A 21,510-nucleotide genomic window follows, 5' to 3' on the forward strand; every position below is an offset into this window, starting at 1 on the left:
TACTCCCCTGTACTGACTTATATGAATGAAATGATGTTGAATTATTATTGGATAAAAATAAAACAGGATAGAAAGAAATTTACAAACTAGACATGTTTTTCGAATAAATATTTAAAATTTATAAAAATAATCAATTAATGTCTCAAAATTATTATTATTTATATATTAAAAGCGTTAAAATACTTTTAAAAAAATGCGGGAGAAATTAAAAAATTACGGTAGATTTTTACGGGAGATTTCCAATTCCGGTAGTTTTACGGGAGAGAGAGGTCTGCGTTTAAACTAAAAAATTGCGGGAGTCTCCCGCTGATGGGGGAAGACATGGCAACCCTGGTTTTGGGTAGAAAAAATCGACTCAAATGACTCGGTTGTAAACTAAATTCATAACTCAAGTCGAGTCATGAACTAGAGAAAGAATATTTCATAATTACCTTAAATTAAAAAGAATTTATTTTCTAGATATAAAGTTAAGAATCTGTAGCAATTATTTGGATAAGAATCCACGTTTTCTTATGTGATAAAAAAAATTTGAAAATGTTTTATTAAAATCTAAATATAAATTTAATCATATATTTTGTATATGAATTATTAAAATCTAACAATCATTTTTTAAATGATATATTTGTATATAGTTGTGACATCAGCGTAATAAATTTTATACGAGATAGATATGTTTTTAAACGATGTATCTAGTAATTTTAAATACGGTTCATTCGGTATTTTATCCAGAAAAATATTATGCAAGCCTGAAGATTTTGCTCATAGATGGCAAAAAAGTTTTGATATCTATTCGCGAAATCTAGAGACTTAGGCAATATTTTTCTGGCGAAAATATTTAGTTAATCATTTTTAAAAATCAGCTCAAATGGGAAAATTTTGCATCATTAGATGTATCAATATTTAAATACATTTTTAGACGATGTATATGTAACCAGTTTAAAAGTATCTTTTAACAACTCTGCTAATCAGCAAAGACAGGGTAGATAAAAAATTGCCTTCCTATTAGAGATCTATAAAACATAGGCCTGGCCCGGGTCTGTCTTGTATAATTTCGGTTCGGGCTGGGTCTAATATTTTTTAAAGAGTTTCGGGCCCTGCCTAAATTTTTAAATATGATATCACTAGATTAAATTGATATATTTTCAAATTCTTGCTGGTAAATAAATAGCAAAATAATCGGATTTTAGTTTTAATGCTATTATTCAGATATATTGCCCAATTTTTTTAAATATACATTCTATATATTTGGAATAATATAAGATTTAACTACTTATATTTAAAGTGTAATATGTCTTGTCCCACTCTAGGAATTTGTACAAATATTAATAAGCATAACGTCCATCTGTAAAAAAAGCTATTTGTATTTTATAGCCATTTCCGGTTTTTGGTAATAAACTTATTTTCAATAAAGTAAATTTTATATCATATTAAAGGGCTATTTAACATAATATAAATGATATTTTTATCTTAATTACTTTTTGTAATATTTAAAATTTAATATAGAGTATTTTGGAATTTTCGCGTTTCTAAAGAAGGCCATATCTCATGATGTGTTTTATTAGATATACTACCAAAATTTTTAAAAAAATCGAAGGGGAGTGAAAATCAAGTTTCTTTTTTTTTTGATTTTATGGAATACAATATTTATGGTTCCACGTCTTTATAGAGAAACCATTATAGAGAATGTATTTTATAGAGAAACATTTATAGAGAAAACAATTATAGAGAATGCATTTATAGAGAATTGTTTTATAGAGAATGTAATTTATAGAGAATGATTTTAAAAAGAATTATTTTATAGAGAATGTCCTTTATAGAGAATGACTTCAAAGAGAATGATTTTATAGAGAATGCCGTTTATAGAGAATGGTTTTATAGAGAATGTCGATTATAGAGAATGATTTTAAAGAGAATTATTTTATAGAGAAGGTCCTTAATAGAGAATGACTTCAAAGAGAATGATTTTATAGAGAATGTTGTTTATAGAGAAGGATTTTAAAGAGAATTACTTTTATAGAGAATTATTTTGTAGAGAATTACATTGTAGAGAATTATTTTGTAGAGAATTACATTGTAGAGAATTATTTTCTAGATCTTGATTTTATAGAGAAATATTATATATGGGACAACTAGAGAGTTCAAAAAATTTATGCGGGATTTGAAAAATATATCAAAATTAACATTTTAATAATACAATTCAGTTTATTTGTTGTATTTTTTCGATGACTTTATTTGTTTCAACAATGGTTTTTTTTGTAAAATCTTTTTAGTTCATATCAAGGTTTAGCTTGATTATTAACTCAGCTAAACCAACCCTGAAACGATTTGTTAAATATGTATTAACCGTTATTAAAGAGAATCTAAACTGAACCAACCATTTTTAAAATTTTTATATATTGCATTTATATGTCAGCTATCTAAATTAGCCTTTAAAAGGGTTCTTAACTTTACCCTTATGGATATATGACGGACGATAATCTTATTCTAATTTTAATTAAGAAAAGGTTTTAACCAGTTGTTTGGGTAAAAAATATGTCACATTCCCGTTCGTTCTGCGTTTTTGAACACGTTTATATAATTTTCTTTCTATTTTATTATACAAATTTTATTCATAAATCTTTTTAATATAGATAACTAAGAATTCATTAATCTCTAATGATACACATTTAGATGTATGCGATGGCTTTAATATATTGAGTGTCGAAAAGTGCCGATCTCTACTTGGGGTTTCACATATTTATAGAGAAACCAATATTTTTGATTAAATAGAAGCACCACAATTTTGTCCTACCTAAAAAACCAAAACCGTCAATTGAAGGTTTCTATATAAGATATTATAGCGAATGCATTACCGCGAATGCACTATCGCGAATGTACTATAGCGAACGCATTACCGCTAATGCATTATAGCGAGTATAATATAGCGAAAATATTATAGCGAATGCATTATCACGAATGTATTAGCTAGCGCGAATGCATTATCGCAATATTATCGCAAATGTATTATCGCGAATGCATTGTCGCGAATGCATTATCTAAAATGAATTGCATCAGTTGCGATATCGGGAATGGAGTTTGATGAAAACTACAATTTTATATTTATCGGCCTTTAGACAGACTTAGTTGAACCTGGAAATTAAGTTAAAGTCGGGCTTGGATCTAAAAATTTTATTTTTTAAATAGGGTTAAGGCTTTTGATTTTTTTGACTTAAAAAATATAAAAAAGATTCTAAGCAATAAAATAGACTTCTCTAAAGATTAGGGAAAAGGAATTAAATTTTTATATTAATTTATTGTTTAAATATGCGTAAAATTTGGGACAGGACAGGCTCAGGCCTAAAATTTAAAATTATGGCTAGGGTCCTAAAAATAAAGATTTTGGGTGGAGCTTTGACCGAAATAAATAAAATTTGCAAGGCACTAAGAAAAAAAGTTTTACTTAAAACATTGAGCCAAACAGATAATTAGACCTTGGATTTATATTATTCTTTGACAAAGAATGCTTTAATTAGTTAGGGATTTAGTATGGACTTGATAAGCATTTTTGATAATAAATTTGTATTAAGTTCTCTTATTGTTTAATCAAAAATACAAGGTCAAAGCTTATCACAACAAGACATGAAACAATATTCAGCATCATAGGTAGATTGTCGAATTGAATTTCTATCCATCTCAGTACTTAATTCGTGTAATCTCTGATGATGAAATTGCCACTATTGTGACTCAGGAATTGGGGATGAAATAGATTATTGATTTCCTTACTTGATTCTTGCTAAGTTCTTGCTTCCTGACGAGTTTTTTTTCTAATTATGTGATCAAAGACAAAATTGTATAAAAATGGATATAGAAATATAAAAAATATAAGTAGAGCTAAAATTGAATGAATTGAACATGTCTCATATATTATTAAAAATAACTTAGCTATTTTTAACACAAATTACAGTATATTTCCATTTCAGTTCAGTTGCTATATTTTATTAATCTGATGAATGTCATAAATTTTATTAATGTGGCGATAATAGTGATTGGACAAAGATGAGAAAATTTAATGGAATAAAAAATTTACTTTGTGATTGTACTTCAAGGAGTAGATACAACCCTAAAAATCGAAAGGTGGAAAATATCTCTTTTTTACATTTTCTATGCCTTCATATTTTTTTAAATGTGTATTCTTCAAGACTAAAAGAGGTTTAGAAAGATTTAAAATAAAAGTTTTAAAAGCAAGCATTGATGGATATTAAAATTAATTAAACAAGCTGAAGCGATCCTTTATGACTCCTCTTTTTACAGTAGAAAGCAAGAACCTATAAAAAATATATAAGAAAAGTAAGATATCTGTCTCAGGAAGCGTAGATAATGAAAATCCTTATGTTATGCTGGAAAATAAAAATATTGCTTTAATCATGAAAATTTTTTTATTAAGAAACACCCACCCCCCCCCTCCCCTTCCCTCCCAACAGAAAAGTTTGAATAAATAATTAGCCCTAATGATACGAAGTTAAATATTAATGATAATTATACTTGCTTATAACCAGATCTATAGACTGACTACCAATAATAAAAAGACGCTTAACCATTCAAACAATGTTAAACAGGACCTTTTACCACAGGAGAAGGGGTTATAACTCAAGATTGGCATTGAAATTAAAATGGGTAGTTTGTATTTGGACCGTTGTTCTAATTTTGATGTGGTATAGGAAATGAGTCAAGTGGGGGAAGAAGTGGTAGTATTATAATATATGATGCAAAATCTTTTGATAATTAGGTATTTAAAATATCTTCTAAGTGTAAAAGAGTTAGTAAAATATTGTGCAATCTGCTGCAAATATCAAGCTTAGATATTTGCTAAAGAAAGATATTACAATGCGATGGAAATCAGTGTATATCATGATACAAAACTTCTTATAATCATATGATGAAATTCAAGTTTGTCTATGAACCAACCATATTTAAACAAATTGGTATCAATAAATATAATCCCTATATGTAAATAAAAAATTTCTTATAAATATTAAAAGTCTGATCTTCGGATTGTTTAACAAGTGCAAAAAACCTATAAAACATTTTAAAATTTTAATTCATCTTTCTCTACACTGCTAAGGAGTTTAGGCTTGTAATAAAATATTTTCATTTTACTAAAATCAATTTAGAGAAAAAAGTGTATTATTTTAAATTTTGTCGGTGTATAATTTTTAGGTAAGGGTTTGAACTATCATCTTGTAAATTCAGATACAATTATTTTCGGATCTTTGACGATTTTGACAGAAATGATCCAACCACCCCTGGTCTTCCTTGCCTACCCTGTGAATATTAGACAGCTCTAGTGATCTTTTAACTAAACTTAATTTTGGTAAGGCTATAGTTTGATGGGTATTGTTTTTTTTGTTATTATTTGCATTTAAAATCATTAATTGAGTGCGTTTTATTAAATTTAAAAATCTGATTTTGTCAGAAATGCACCTGAATAAGTGTAGAATGCCCACCCTTAATGTTGCGCAATCGGTTAATTTTGGGCAATTCCAAAACGGTTAGCCAAGTTTTTAGGTTAAAAAATCGGCTAAGCATAATTAGGCTTAGCATTAAAATAGGCGAAAACTAATTATTCAAAAATTAGGCATCGGCTAAGGAGCTCGGTTAATCGCCCGTCATATATCGTTACATAATAAATATATTAAATAATTTTAATAAAGGCTAATCTTAGTGATGCGTAACGCTGACGGGCGATTAGCCTAGCTCCTAGTCCCTACATTTTGTCTAATTACTTTTAGGCGATTTTTCGGTTAAGCCAAATTAGGTTTAGCTGGTTTTTAGGCTACTAACACTACTTGTAAATTTCAGATTAATGTAAATTAAAATTTCTTCAGAGGTTCAATGTAAGATCTTCTGAAATTTATAGGGTTGGTATTCTATACATATTATAATGCATTTTCAGCGAAATCAAATTTAAAATTTAATAAAACGCGCTCAATTTATGATTTAAAATGAAAAAATAAAACAAAATAAAATAAAATTATTAAATACAAAAAAATTTTGGCGCAATCGTATGAAATTCCCAGGGTAGATTCTCTTCGGAATTGGTAAAATCAGATTTATTAGGGAAATTATAAAAGCGCACTATAAGTCAGAGACCTGGCCCTACCTTAAGCCCGGGCAGTAATTTAATTTTTTTAAATATATCCGGGCCGAGCCTAAAATTTTATATTTTTAAATACACGGGCCGGGTCAAAAAAAGCTTTTTTTGAAAAAACTCGGGCCGGGCCAAATATTTTAAAACCAAATATTTTAATAAATCACCATTATTATCTAGGCAAATTAAAAATATATAATATATTTTCAAAAAATCGGGGCCGGGCTAAGCAGATTAAAATAATGCACAAAGTAACTAAATATTGACAAAATTTTCTAAGACAATTGGTGTAAGGCTGGCTTTGTTGCTAATAGTTTTTTTTTTAAATGGCTACTCTACTAGTTAAAGCAAAGCACTAATAGAAACTGATAAAGAAGGAAACATTTTCATAATTTTAGCATTACTACTTCTAATTGTTCAGCGTATTTTAAAAAAAATAACAACAGGAAACTCAAAAATATTATCATAATTATTCATAAGCAATACAAATCAGGAACGTGAATAATTTCTTTTAAGATTATTTTTTCCCTTTTTTTATTCAAGGGTTCCGAGAATTTATATGACGGCATATGGCATGTTTTTTTTGAGAAAATTTATTACTAAAATAATACTTAATTCATTTTCTATAAAATCATTCTCTATAAAATTATTCTCTATAAAATCCTTCTCTATGAAATAATTCTCTCTAAAACAATTATCTGTAAAATATTCTCTAAAAAATAATTCTCTGTAAAATATTCTCTATATCATTCTCTATAAACGAGATTCTCTATAAACGACATTCAAATATAATTGTTTTGTCTATATAAAAGTTTCTCAATAAAATAAATTCTCTATAAAATCATTCTCTATAAACGACATTCTATATAATTGTTTTCTCTTTAAAAGTTTCTCTATAAAATAAATTCTCTATAAAATCATTCTCTATAAACGAGATTCTCTATAAAATCATTCTCTATAAACGAGATTCTCTATAAAATCATTCTCTATAATTGTTTTATTCTTTATAAAATCCTTCTCTATAAAATAATTCTCTCTAAAACAATTCTCTGTAAAATATTCTCTATAAAATAATTCTCTGTAAAACAATTCTCTGTAAAATATTCTCTATAAAATCATTCTCTATAAACGAGATTCTCTATAAACGACATGCAAATATAGTTGTTTTCTATATAAAAGTTTCTCTATAAAATAAATTCTCTATAAAATCATTCTCTATAAACGACATTCTATATAATTGTTTTCTCTTTAAAAATTTCTCTATAAAATAAATTCTCTATAAAATCATTCTCTAAAAACGAGATTCTCTATAAAATCAATCTCTATAAATGAGATTCTCTATAAATTGCTTTTCTCTTTATAAAGTTTCTCTATAAAATAAATTCTCTATAAAATCATTCTCTATAAACGAGATTCTCTAAAAACGAGATTCTCTACAAAATCATTCTCTATAAATGAGATTCTCTATAAACGACATTCTCTATAATTGTTTTCTCTTTAAAAGTTTCTCTATAAAATAAATTCTCTATAAACGAGATTCTCTACAAAATCATTCTCTATAAATGAGATTCTCTATAAACGACATTCTCTATAATTGTTTTCTCTTTAAAAGCTTCTCTATAAAATCATTCTCTATAAACGATATTCTTTATAAACGACATTCTCTACAATTGTTTTCTCTATAAAAGTTTCTCTATATTTGCATTCTCTATAAAAGATTCTCTGTAAAGACGGGAAGTTTAAGTTATTTATTTTTTTATTTATTAACTTGGATAAAAATTATTATTACTGTCTGTATTTTTTAATTTCTATTAATTATTATTTTAAATAAATAATTTTTCAAAATCTTATTAATAATATTGCCCAGTCCAGATTTAAAAATTTTTTTATTTGAATAATATGAATTTAGCTATATTAATCGGAAATTTTGAGGGGGGGGGGGAATGTTTACTAAAAAATAATAAATAAACATATTGTTACTAAAAGTAAAAGAAATTTATATTTTATTAATTTTTAATTACTTATTTCTTATACGCCTTGTCTTAAAGCGGCAATTTTGAAAATTGTAGAGAACTGATTTTTCAAGCTTAATTATAATTCGTTGCCGTTTGATTAAGGCTTAAAAATTATAACCATTTTTTAAGACAAATTTATTATAGATCTAATCTAGGAATACGGTTTATATTTTTTTTAAATTTAACTATTTAAATATTAAAATGCTTTATATTTTATATAAAATTTATATTGTAGCACATTATCATTATTAGTCATTACTAAAAAATTATTCTATAGAAAATTTGATCAAATATTCATTATTTGAACGTTATGAAATTTTTTTATCTTTGATTTTAGCAATTTGTGAAACTTTAAAAAAAAACTACTAAAAAGCCTATAATCTTATATTAAATAGATTTTACTAAATATCTTCAAAATAATATATAAATTACACAATATTTATTTTGTAAATATATAATAAATTATTAATAAAAATAACAAGATTTATAATAAAATCAATAAGATAAAATATATATATAAATAACGTATTTCAAATCGTAATATCCCAATTATTTAATACAATGTTAAAATGTTGTCGGTGACATCCTGTTTCGCTTCTTGGTCAAAGAAGCAACGGCTTTACTGAAGGCTTTTTCACTTGGAACGCTGGACGTTTGTTAAGCATGGTAATCCTTCGCTATAGAAGGTTGGGTAAAAACGCTGTTTTTCGCCCACCAATCAATTATATTGACTGACGCTGGTGTAACAGGTTCTTTGATGTATTTCATAATTTCATCCCTTATGAGATCTGGAAATTCACATTCCCTAAAATTAATAAGGCTGTGCTGATATTAAATATAGGATCGGATCGGCACCGATATTTAGCGTTTTCCAAAAATATCGGATCAGGCCGATACTTGTAAAAAACCGAACCGATCTTTTTACTTTTATTTTTCTTGTTATTTTACGTTATGTATATTTATTTTTCATTATATATTTTCTAAATAATTTTTTTTTAAAAATGCAAATGCACAATACCCTCTAAATTTTATTTCATTTTTAAATAGATTTATAGTATTTTAAAAGTTTTTTTTATAAAAATAGAAAGGAACACCCAAGGTTTTATTTATTTTAAAACGTTTTAAATGATAATGCCAATTTTATTATTTATATTTTAAATAAAAGAATTTTTTTTTAATATGGTATCTAAATTATGGAATTATTTAAAATACAAAGATAATTTTGGAAAATGCGTTATCTGCGGAATCATCTGAGTTTGTTTAAGTACGGCAGGGGATATAGATAGTCCATATCGTAGAAGCTTAATCCCAGAAAATTTAGAGGCTCTCATATTTATTTTAAAAAATCTGATATATTATAATTTTATACATTAAATATTACAATTTTATAATTCATACCAACATAAAATGGATATAAATATATATTTTTTAATTATAGTTTTAATCGTAGAAATAAAAAAATTAAATTAAATGCACAATTCGATTCTTTGCATAAATATTGATTTCTTAATTACATTTGGTTCAAAGGGGGATGGTGAAAAAGCAGTATAAATATGGGATCGGTATCGGGTTTGAGACAATATCGGATAGGTGAAATATGTGGATCGGCACAGCCCTATAAATTAATATAACCAAATATTAATAATTACTTTCTCAATTCGTTATGCATATTGACCGAATAGGGTTGCGTTTCCATATCATCTAGAGAGAACTCATATACATTGCTATGTGCGATGGCCACCTATAGTCCATATTTCAATTGCAAAATTGATCATAAACTATTTAATAATTTACAACAGTTATCAAATATAATAATAATTATCATAAACTATCCAGCTTCCATATCTTCTCCACCCCAAAAGGCACACAAAGAAAGCTCCATTGTTCTTCACCAAAACCTCATGTGTTCACTCCTTTCAACTCCTATCCCCTAGGAAAAATTAATCCTCATGTCAGTAAATGACTGACATTTAGTATATTATATTAAATTTATTTCTTCTTTTTTTCAACGGCCAGTCTTTATATAGGGATTTAAAATTTTCATTATAATCCTTATTTCATTTTAGTTTTGGGATCTAACAAATTGCTAAATGTGCTCAAGTGGCTTTTATGTTTCACATTTTATCAGCATTTTTAATATCATCATTAGGATGATTATTGGAAGCCTCAGCTAAAATTTTGTCCATCTTTGCTGTAAATAAAACTGCGGTCCCATTTGTAGTTGTATCTGATGATATTTCCAAAATTATTTTTTAAATTGGCTTTAAAAAATTTCAAACTTAATTTAAAGATTTTGCCTCACTATCGTTTATGTCGAAAGACTCCATGATACATTTTTTTCCTGGCTGTTTTTATTGCAACTAAATTCTATATAAATTAAATATATTATTAGACAATGTTATATCTTAAAAAGGTAATCAAAATTGTAATACGATATTATTTGAATATTATATAAACTTAAAGGTCAATTGGATTAAATAAATATATGATGGTTAGAAAGTAGGGAGGACTGGGATTTATAAAACGGTCCGACTATCCCCAGTCTTCCTTATATATGGTCAACATTTTGTAATAATGATTACCATTGACCATATATCATTTAGAAGAATATAAGATATTATAAAAAAAATATGCTATAACTTACTTAAGTATTTAGAGTTCCATCTAGTACATCCAAAGAAATCCTCGTTACACCTGATAGCTCCATGTATTTTTGTAAAACTTTTGTTGATGAATGTAACTTACGATATTAGTTATTTTATTTAGTTTTTTATCAAAGGCTGAAATCCCCTCTTTAACTATCAAATTTATAATATGGGCTAAACATCAGCCTGTTTTATATTTTTCATGATAAAGTGTATTCATTTTATCAGCAGCGTTTACAATGTTTGGTGTGTTATTGTGCGTGATGGAGATAATCTTGTCCTGGATCCCAAAGTCATCCAGAGATTCTAAAAAATATTGTGATACATCCTCACCACTATGAGGATATGATAGCTCGATAAAATCTAGGAAGGAACTTTCCATTTTTTATCAATATAGTGGCATGTAATTATGCAAAAAGACGATGAGCTGATGATGCCCACATATCTATAGTTATGGCCAATTTACTTTTAACTTTGTGATAAGCTTTAATTTAGAACTTTTATATATTTTTTCAATATATTCACAAACTGTTCCAGATTTTATCATGCTTGAATATGAAGGAAAAAATATTTCTGAACTCCTTACTATCCATAGTTTTGTAAGGAATATTTTTATAATAAATCTCAAAATTAATTTGTTAAGAAATTCGTTTTCTTTAGGTAATAATGTAAGAATATCAACTACATTTTTTGGTATATCTTCGCTCTCTCCATTTCCAATTAATTCTTATTCATTTCTTCTAAAGTGATTTTTTAAATTGGCTGTAAAAATAAATATAGCTCTTGATTTGATATACTTATATCTATAACACTTTTTATACATTCGGCGATTTTTGTTGGGGCTTAATTCAAACAGGCTCGTTATATTAAAGGAAGTACTATCTATCGATGCAACTGAGCAATTAGATATTACTGATATCTGACTCATATTAATGTCTTGATCTAGATCACCCAGAAGATCTTGGTTATATGCAAGTCTATCTACACACATTTTAAATTACAAAATATATTAATCCGTAAAAATTGTTAAATAATTATACCTCGAAGTCAAGGTCCATGTTATCTAGTAGAGGGTTGCTGTTACCTTCATCACTTTCTAGGTACGACATTTTAGTATAAAAATATGAATTAAAAATAGGTAATTAAAAATTAATAAATAAAATATAATTTCTTTTACTTTTATAATATGTTTATTTATTATTTTTTAGATATAATTTTTATAAAGAAATTCCCCCCCCCTCAAAATTTCCGATTAATATGGCGCAATTCAAATTATTCAAAGAGTTTTTTTTTAAATCTGGACTGAGAAACATTACAGCGAAACGGGTGTTAATAATAAATTTATAATAAAAGGGGGTAAACATAATAGGATTTTATTTTAATATGTATTGAAATTAAATATGGACAAGCAATTAATTAATAAAATTAATCGTTTTTAAATAATAAAAAGAAATTATGTTGTAAAATATATAATTTGTGATGAAAAATTTTTTCGATCTTCTTTGAGAATGCTCAAGTAAGATTTTTGATTCAATTTCTAAATCATTTTTTGTAAAAAATCTTTTAATATAAATATTTTCGAATTTCTTAAATGTAATCTATTTTATATAAACTTTTATAATAACTTCGATAAAATAATTAATACATAAAAAATATAATTATAATTTATCAAAATATTCCATTGTTCCACGAATTTGATGATGGTATCTTTTTAGAAATTAAAATAGTTAATATTATAATTAATACAAATCAATTATAGGAAATACCTAATTAATTAGTTATTCGCGATAACCACTCCAAGTAGCTTTGCATGTGATTGTAAAAGTTAGTAAAATCATAAGGAATAAATCCGTGTAAGAGCTGAATAATATTCCTAACAATTTCATCTCTTGAATTAGGGCGGGGATTGATTGCTCGATATTTATTTTTCAAGACTCCAAAAAAATTATCGATGGGATTTAGCTGAGGTGAATATGGTGGTAGGTAATCAATCCTATCTTTATAAGCATCGATAAGATGACTTTTATGGATATATGCATTATCCATTACAATAATTGCATCTGGTGGTAAGACACTGATAAGCTCTTTCATAAAATCACGGAATAATAAACCATTATAAGCTCCTTTGATTATTTTATAATGGAACCCCTCTAATTCCAATTGTATAAGTATGCTTACATTTTTACCCTTAGAGGATAGGATTTTTATTATTGGACGGACATTGAGGGGTGGCCTAGTGGTGTGTGGTGTATGATGTATGCTTGGAAACGGAAGGTTTCAGGTTAAATTCTGGTAAGGAACTGTAAAAATTTTCAAGTTTATCTTCGATGACTGATGTGTAAAGACATATAAAAGGAATTTCTGAGCTGAGAAATCCCACCCCGGTCACCGACAAGCTTGGAAAGCCGGGTGCTAAATAAACCAAATGAAAGATGGCCAGCTGAACTTGTGAGCCATTCAAGGATGATAGCGATCTCTTTGTCAGCTCTAGGATAATGGTGACCTCGGGGACCGTTCAAACACAATGTCTACCAATCTACAATGGACTTGATAACTATACTCCGATGGGAGATTAAGCTTACAATGGAATCGATAAGATAACGCCGATGGGATATCTGTCGATATTGATACTTCGGTGTGAGATCCAAATGGATCGATAAGAATACTCGGTGGGATATCAGAATATAAATTAGATAATAAGAGATAGCATGAGTAATAAAGTAGAGAGATATTGAAGGAGCTTACCACCAGAAAAAAGGTGAAAGCTAAAAAGAAGAAAAAAAATTGTATGGCGCCCAGGCATAGCCGAAGTATTTCTTTTTTTTCGACAAACCTATATTTTTGATAATGTACTAAATTGTTGTTTTCGTTTTGTGTTATTTTTTATTAATAAGCTTACGATGAATCTTTTAAATATTAAAGAATTTTTTTCTTACTTCCTCTTTTTTGAACACTGAATCTTTTAAAGGATCTCCATTTATATTTGGGAATGTGCGCCGTCTAAATTTTTGAACCTATGCCATAGACATTTCGACGTATTTGCGATGTCTTTGATTTTCATTAGTTGTTTTTCAGGCATTGCTAACGTTTTAGTAACTATATCTATTTTTTCTTTATTTCAATATTTGTATTCTTTTTGGTCTTTAAATTCTCGATGAAGATTGGGAGTTTTCATTTAAATTGGAAAAATTAGTATTACTATTGGATAATAAAGATTCTATATTAAACATTTTTTTTATTATTTAAGAAAAATTTAAAAAAATTAATAAATAACTACAAACAGATTTTTTTATTTTTAATTAAATTTCCAACACATTTCTGTTTAACGATTAATCTTGTTAATCAATTGCTTGTCCATATTTAATTTCAATATGTATTAAGTTAAAATAAAATCTTATTATATTTACCTCCTTTTATTGTAAGTTTTTATTAACACTGCTGTATTATATTAATATTGATAATGTTGTAATATTCAAATGAGTTAAAGAAAAAGGAATAAAAAAGATTTATTATTCAGATTAAATAAGGTTCAAGATTATTTCAGTTTGTTTTTTTAAACATTATGTAAATGAATATTATAGAAAAGTATATATAATCGAGGATATTTTTCTTGGTAAAGATAATGATTTGACGAACTTAATTTTTAATTTTAATTTTTTTATATTATTTTAATTTCTTATTTTAATTATGATTATGAAATTAGTATTTATATTAATTAATAAAGTATTATAGTTTAAAAAAAATGTTACATTGCGACGGGGCAATTACAACAATTCAGTCTAATTAACTCTGAAAAGAAATTCTAAATAAAGGGGAGGGATATGTATGAAATAACTATCGACACTAAGACAAAGAATGAGAGCAATAAAACAATGGTATCAATATTAATGGTCGTATTTCGGAAAAGAATAGAATTAGTCATTTAGCTAAAAAGAATTCGTCACAAGAGATCGTTTTACGTACAAGTGATCGAGGTAGCTAAAAGAAATTCGTTATAAATTTTTATTAAAGATATACGTTTAACTGTTATTTAAGTTGATAATATTTAGCAAAATATCAGGTTGTTGATTAACCAAAATCTTCATAAAGAGAAACGGCTTTCGTCATTAGAAAATATATGCCGCAATCGAGCTCAATTAGAGATCGGATTTTTATTTTGGATCAAAAGATACAAGAAATCATTATCGTATAAGAGATCTTAAGGCAACGTGGATATCTTGACAAGCGACTAGGTAGAACAAGTGGTCAAGACCAGGATGCAATCGTTAATCGTTGATAAATTATCGCCAATTGCTTATCAAAACTTTAGTATAGGATAAAAAATCGATGATCTTAGAAACAAGAATTCGTGAAAACAATCGTTAATCGCAGATCAAGCATCGACTAGCGTTGACCGAGATAAAGCACTTATCATGAGTTACAAGAGAAGAACGTTAGAAACAAGCAAAGATTAAAATAATTTAACAGGAGAATTTAAGATGGGGTATCGATAATCATTGACTAGCAATCGTGAATAGTTTAAAAGCATGCAATCAATACCAGACGAAGGTAAGAAACAGATACCCGTGAGAAGAAGTAATCGAATACATGCACGACGATTGGTCTTTCGCAGAATGTGGGGTCTAATCTAAGTGGAAGGGTGTTGTAATATTCAAATGAGTTAAAGAAAAATGAATAAAAAAGATTTATTATTCAGATTAAATAAGGTTCAAGATTATTTCAGTTTATTTTTTTAAACATTATGTAAATGAATATTATAGAAAAGTATATATAATCGAGGATATTTTTCTTGGTAAAGATAATGATTTTACGAACTTAATTTTTAATTTTAATTTTTTTATATTATTTTAATTTCTTATTTTAATTATAATTATGAAATTAGTATTTATATTAATTAATAAAGTATTAGTAGTTTATTTATACTATTTATTTTATGCTCTAAATTCTCTCAACCACTACATTTGTGGGCCGAAACATTATGTTCTATGGACATATTCAGTCTCCATAAAATACCAAAATGTTACAGATAAGATTTTAAAAAATTATTTATTTAAATAATAATTAATAGAAATAAAAAATACACAGTAGTAATAATTTTTATCCAAGTCAATAAATAAAAAAAAAATAACTAAACTAGAAATTTTGTATTCCATAAAACCTAGCGTAGCTCTGTTGTATCCACAACCAGAGGGTGAAAACGCTTATCACGTATCACGTAATTTAAAAATAAAGAAAACCTCGATTTCCGCCCTTCGATTTTTTTAAAAATTTTGGTAAAAAATACTTTATGTTTATATGATATGGTCATCTTTAGAAATGCGAAAATTCCATAATACATTATATTTATTTTAAATATCTCAAAAACTAATTAAGCTAAAAACATTTAAATTATTAAATAGCTCTAAAAAGGCCCTTTAATATGATATAAAATTTACTTAATTGAAATTCTATTATTACCAAAACCCGCAAATAGCTATAAAATAAAAATTGCTCTTCTTTTTACTTTCAAATGATAGACGTTATGCTTCTTAATATTTGTACAAATTCCTAGAGTAGAGTGGGCCAAGAGTTATTACAATTTAAATATAAGTAAAATGACTTAAATCCTATATTAAAACAAATATATAGTAATTTATTTTTTAAAAAATGAATAGTATTATTAAATAATGGAGTTCTTACAATTAGGAATTCGAGTCGTAAAACCGACTCAAGCTGATCAAGGAGCCGTATAAAGCCTCAAGATTTAGCTATTTGCCATCTGAGCAAAATTTTCAAGCTGCTATAATATTTTTTTAGACAAATTACTGAGTGTGCTGTATTTAAAATTAATATATATACATCGTTTAAAACGTTACTTGTAAAATGTATCTCGATACAGAAACTGAGCTAAAAAATTTATTGAGCTGATATCACATTATAAACAATTATATAATTAAAATAATGATTGTTAGATTTTAATAATCCATATACAAAATATATATTAAAATTATATATTGTTAGATCTTAATAAAATATTTTCAAAATTATTATCAAATAAAAAAACGTGGGTTCTTATCCAAAAAATTAGCTAGGCTAACCTTCATAGATTCTTAATTTTATTTCTAAAAAAACAAAAATAAAAATTATTTTTTAATGTAAGGTAATTATAAAATATTCGACTAAATTGACTAATGACTACCAACTCTGAATTGGAGCCCTCGACTATTTACAACACTATGCTATGCCATTAGTTTTTTTTAAAATTAATTTTGTAATGACATTAAATAAAATTTTTCATAATAATTATAATATAAAACAATTTTAAAAAATGATAATATATTTGTTATTTAAAAATTTTATTCAGATAAATTATTGTTGCAAAAACTTAGTACAAAAATGTATTCACAAAGTAATTATTTTTACCTGGCATCCCTCTAGGGACACATCAGCTAAAGAATTTAGGATCATTTATATTGATTATATATAAATTATATATATTACTAATTTTTATATATTTATAATATAATTTTATTCTCAATTTAAAATAATTGCTATTTATTGGAACATAATCTAGATTTTATCAAAAAGGATATTTCATTGGTAAAATATTATTGGTCTATGTACCATGTAACTATGTCCAACCTGCCTTTGTTTTTCCAACACAAAGCTTTATTTAATAGCCTTAAAAAAATATATATTTTTCATCTCCCCAGGAAAAAGTTTATAGGTTCCTTTGTTTGACTAATAAAAGTAAAAAATTTATTTGAAAGAGCTGGGACACTTAAATAGAAGATTATTTGACTTATTTAAATAAATTAAATGTAAATAATACACATTTTTATTTATTTTTAAGTCAAAAATAAACTATTAACAATCATACTTGATTTCAATTCAAAATTCTTGAGAAAGGTCTTAACAATATTTACTAGTTTTTTAATATCCAAGGAAATTTTGATATCATTGCATTCAATATGATGTACAAATTCTTGTAGAATATGAATATTACCAATATAATGATCAAGCATTTGAACAAATATTTTTTGTTCCTTTGGCATTTTATTCAAAAAGTTTTCAATTGGTTTTGCATTACTAATCAATGCTAGTGGCAATAATATTTCCTATTTCAAATTAAAAATCTGTTTATAATTAAACTATATACTTTATATATGTCTACCACACAATAGATATCTAGCTCTTTCACAATTATGGAAGCTTTTAAATATTTTTTCTCATATAATAAAGCTTGCACAAAAGTTGTTAGGAAGCTTGATTTCATAGTTTTAAGCTGAAATAGTGACACAATAATTGTAAACAGATTTGTATGATTTCTACTTTATTAATATTTTAAGCTTATCTTTTAAATATACCTGGTTGAGAGCACAAGGGCACATTTTTGTAAATCTTCATTAATTAAATGTAAATACTTTTCATCTTTATTAATCCAATTTTCAAATATCATCAGAATAGAATGAGAAAAATTAGAATTTTTAAAATTAAAATAATCAAAAGCATTCATTGAAAGATATAATGACAATTTATAAGGATTTTTACTAGCTGCAAGATATGCTTCTACTTCTTTACTGAAAATTTTAGTGCACAAATGCTTATTAGTTTTCCAAATATTTTCTAAATTTAATAATATCTGTTTATTTTCTGGAGATGCAATAACAGTCAACAAGTCCGTGATAATATCATCAATTTTGTTAAATATTTTCATTTCAAATTTTGAATTATATTTAAAAAAACCTCACGTTACTTGCCAGTTCGGTATCAGTCCAATTCATTTATCTTTCTTTTGTCATCAAGATTTTTAGCGTCAAATGGCAAATTTTTTTCTATAATTTATCATTAAAATATTTTACATAATTAATATTTACATATATACTTTTCTAGAAAATTGTATAATAAAGACTATATTAGCAATATTCTCAACTTAGTATTAGCATGATTCTATATTAGTATTAGCAAATATGTTTCTGAACTTTAAAGGCAATAATTAAAATATTTTACATAATTATAAAATAAAAATATTAGCAATATTCTTAACTTAGTATTAGCAAGATTCTATATTAGTATTAGCAAATATTTTTCTAAACCTTAAAGGCAAAGATAATTGTTTTAATTAAAATATTTACATATATATTTTTCTGGAAAATTGTAAAATAAAGAACAATATTAGCATTATTCTCAACTTAGTATTAGCAAGATTCTATATTAGTACAAATATTTCTCTGAACCTTAAAGGCATAGGTAATTGGTTTTAATTAAAATATTTTTAATTGTAAAATAAAGTACAATATTAGCAATACCACAATAAATTTTAGCATTTGCGTAGTTAAGGATTATCTTAATCCTATTTTAAAAAATCATCTGGTAGTACTATAATATAATCAGTGTCTATATGGCCGGGGTGGGTAGGAGACATAGCCTCCAAAATATTCAACCCTAGGACTCGAGGGCAATGCAATATTAAATTTAATCAGAGTCGCGCTATCTTTTTTGGTAGCTATAGCTAATAGCCGCTACTTTTTTTAAAATTATTTAATTTTTTAGCGCGCTACTTTGTTACTTTTAAAAAATATAATGAATGTAAGTATAAACATGAAAATTTAAATATAATATCATAATTAATTATAATTTTTATAATTTATTATTTAATTTTGAAATTTATATATATTTTCAATTTTTAATTTATATTTTCAATCTGTGTTAATAATCTAAAATGGCATCGCCCATGGATATCCAAATCCTTGAAAGGGATTCAGACATGGAAGATTCAATGGAAGAAAATGTACTATATCTAATAACGATTTCCCAATCCCTAGATTTGAAAAAAATTTTAAAATAAATATTAAAACAAAATCTGGATTCAAATTCCTGTGCTTAAAATGTAAAAAAAATATATCATCAAATCAATCGAGTAGCTATAACCTGAAGAAACACCTAAAGGTAAATTGTTATTTTTACATTATAATATTATTTATTTTATTAGACTGTTCACGCCAATTGCTATAAGGAAATAGAGTAACATATAAAAAAATTTGGTATAGGAGAATCTTCATTCAAAAAGACAAATACTATCCAAACCAAATTAACTGATAATAAACATGCCAATATTTCGGGATATGATAGACTTACGCCAAATGGCGTATTAGCAAGAAATAAAAGTTATATTTTTTCTTATTTATTACAATTTCCGAATCGATAAAAAAGTTACGAAAATTTAACGAATTATTTAAAATTTGTATTTATAATAAAATGGATGTATAAATAATATCGTGAACGAAATTTAGTAAACTATAAAGCAATATGAAAATTTAAAATACATAAATATTTATATATCAGATTTATTTTTATCCTATAAAGATTTACAAGATGCTATAAAGCAATATGAAAATTTAAATTACATAAATCTTTAAATTTTAAAATCACCTTTGAAAAATTTAGATATAAATGCTTAAAATTTCTTTGTATATTTGGTGGAAAGTACAATACAAAATCCACAGGTTTAAGCAATTACATGTCTATAAAACAAGGATGTCAATTCCATTTGCAAATTACATTCATGAAAAACAAATTATTTGTCAAGGATATGCATGAAAATCACAATCATCCCCATGGTAAAGGCACATAATCTTTAAATTATTAAGATAAATATATAATTTAACTTAGGGATATGGATAGGCTTATAGGGTTAATTTATTAAATTTTGATAGAATATATATAAGATAAAAGTATGAAATAATGTTTTTAAAACAAATGAAAAATCATTTTTTGATTATAAAAATACTCTCTAATTTTAGATGAAAATTTATACCAATCATTACCCAGACAAAGAAAGCTTAATGAAGCACAGTATAAATTTGTAGTTGAAGCTATAACTACAGGAGGAAATAAATCCCAAATAAAAAATAAACTATTTTCTGAAGGAAAGTTTATAACCCTAAGAGATTTGCATAATATAGACAAAAAATACAAAAAAAACTTATGATAATGATTTAATTACAATAATAGATAAATTTAAGGAAGATAATGATGCTAATATGGAATTATATACTGAAAAATGGGAATCTAATTGGTATATATTATCAAACTCATCAAATGCAGTATATTTTTTCAAAATATCCTGAAGTTATATGTGTGGATGCAACATATCGATTAAATAATAGGCATATGCCGGCCATGACTAAAATACGAATTGCTATAAACTACGAATTGCCAGGTAAATTGCGAATTGCCATGTCTAAACTACGAATTGCGTAAATTAATGTTAAATTTAGATAAAATTATGGAAGATTGGATGACTAAACTACGAATTGCCGTATATAATGTTAAATTAAATAGAATAAACTACGAATTGCCGTATTTTATGTTAAATTAAAATGACTAAACTGCGAATTGCCGTATTTAATGTTAAAATAAAATGACTAAACTACGAATTGCCGTATCTAATCTTAAAATAAAGTGACTAAACTACGAATTGCCGTATCTAATCTTAAAATAAAGAGACTAAACTACGAAATGCCGTATTTAATATTAAAATAAAGTGTCTAAACTACGAATTGCCGTATTTTATGTTAAATTAAAATGACTAAACTGCGAATTGCCGTTATATAATGTTAAATTAAAATGACTAAACTACGAATTGCCGTAATTAATGTTAAATTAAATTTTCTAAACAGTATATTATGTTAAATTAAAATGACTAAACTACGAATTGCGGTCTATAATGTTAAATTAAATT

The 21,510-nt window shown here is 25.9% G+C and overlaps 1 long non-coding RNA gene across 1 annotated transcript; it reads right to left on the minus strand.

Moving 5' to 3' along the window:
* Positions 1-17,707: 17,707 nt before the first annotated feature.
* LOC135928985 (uncharacterized) lies at positions 17,708-18,555 on the minus strand. The gene is made up of 3 exons (XR_010572439.1): positions 18,134-18,555; positions 17,926-18,094; positions 17,708-17,884 (listed from the first exon to the last, which is right to left on the minus strand). It is a non-coding gene; the product is annotated as an uncharacterized LOC135928985 (long non-coding RNA).
* Positions 18,556-21,510: the final 2,955 nt, after the last annotated feature.

The sequence above is a fragment of the Gordionus sp. m RMFG-2023 genome, chromosome 4 (assembly GCF_954871325.1).
Source record: "Gordionus sp. m RMFG-2023 chromosome 4, tfGorSpeb1-WG-v2, whole genome shotgun sequence".
Taxonomy (NCBI): Eukaryota; Metazoa; Nematomorpha; class Gordioida; order Chordodea; family Parachordodidae; genus Gordionus; species Gordionus sp. m RMFG-2023.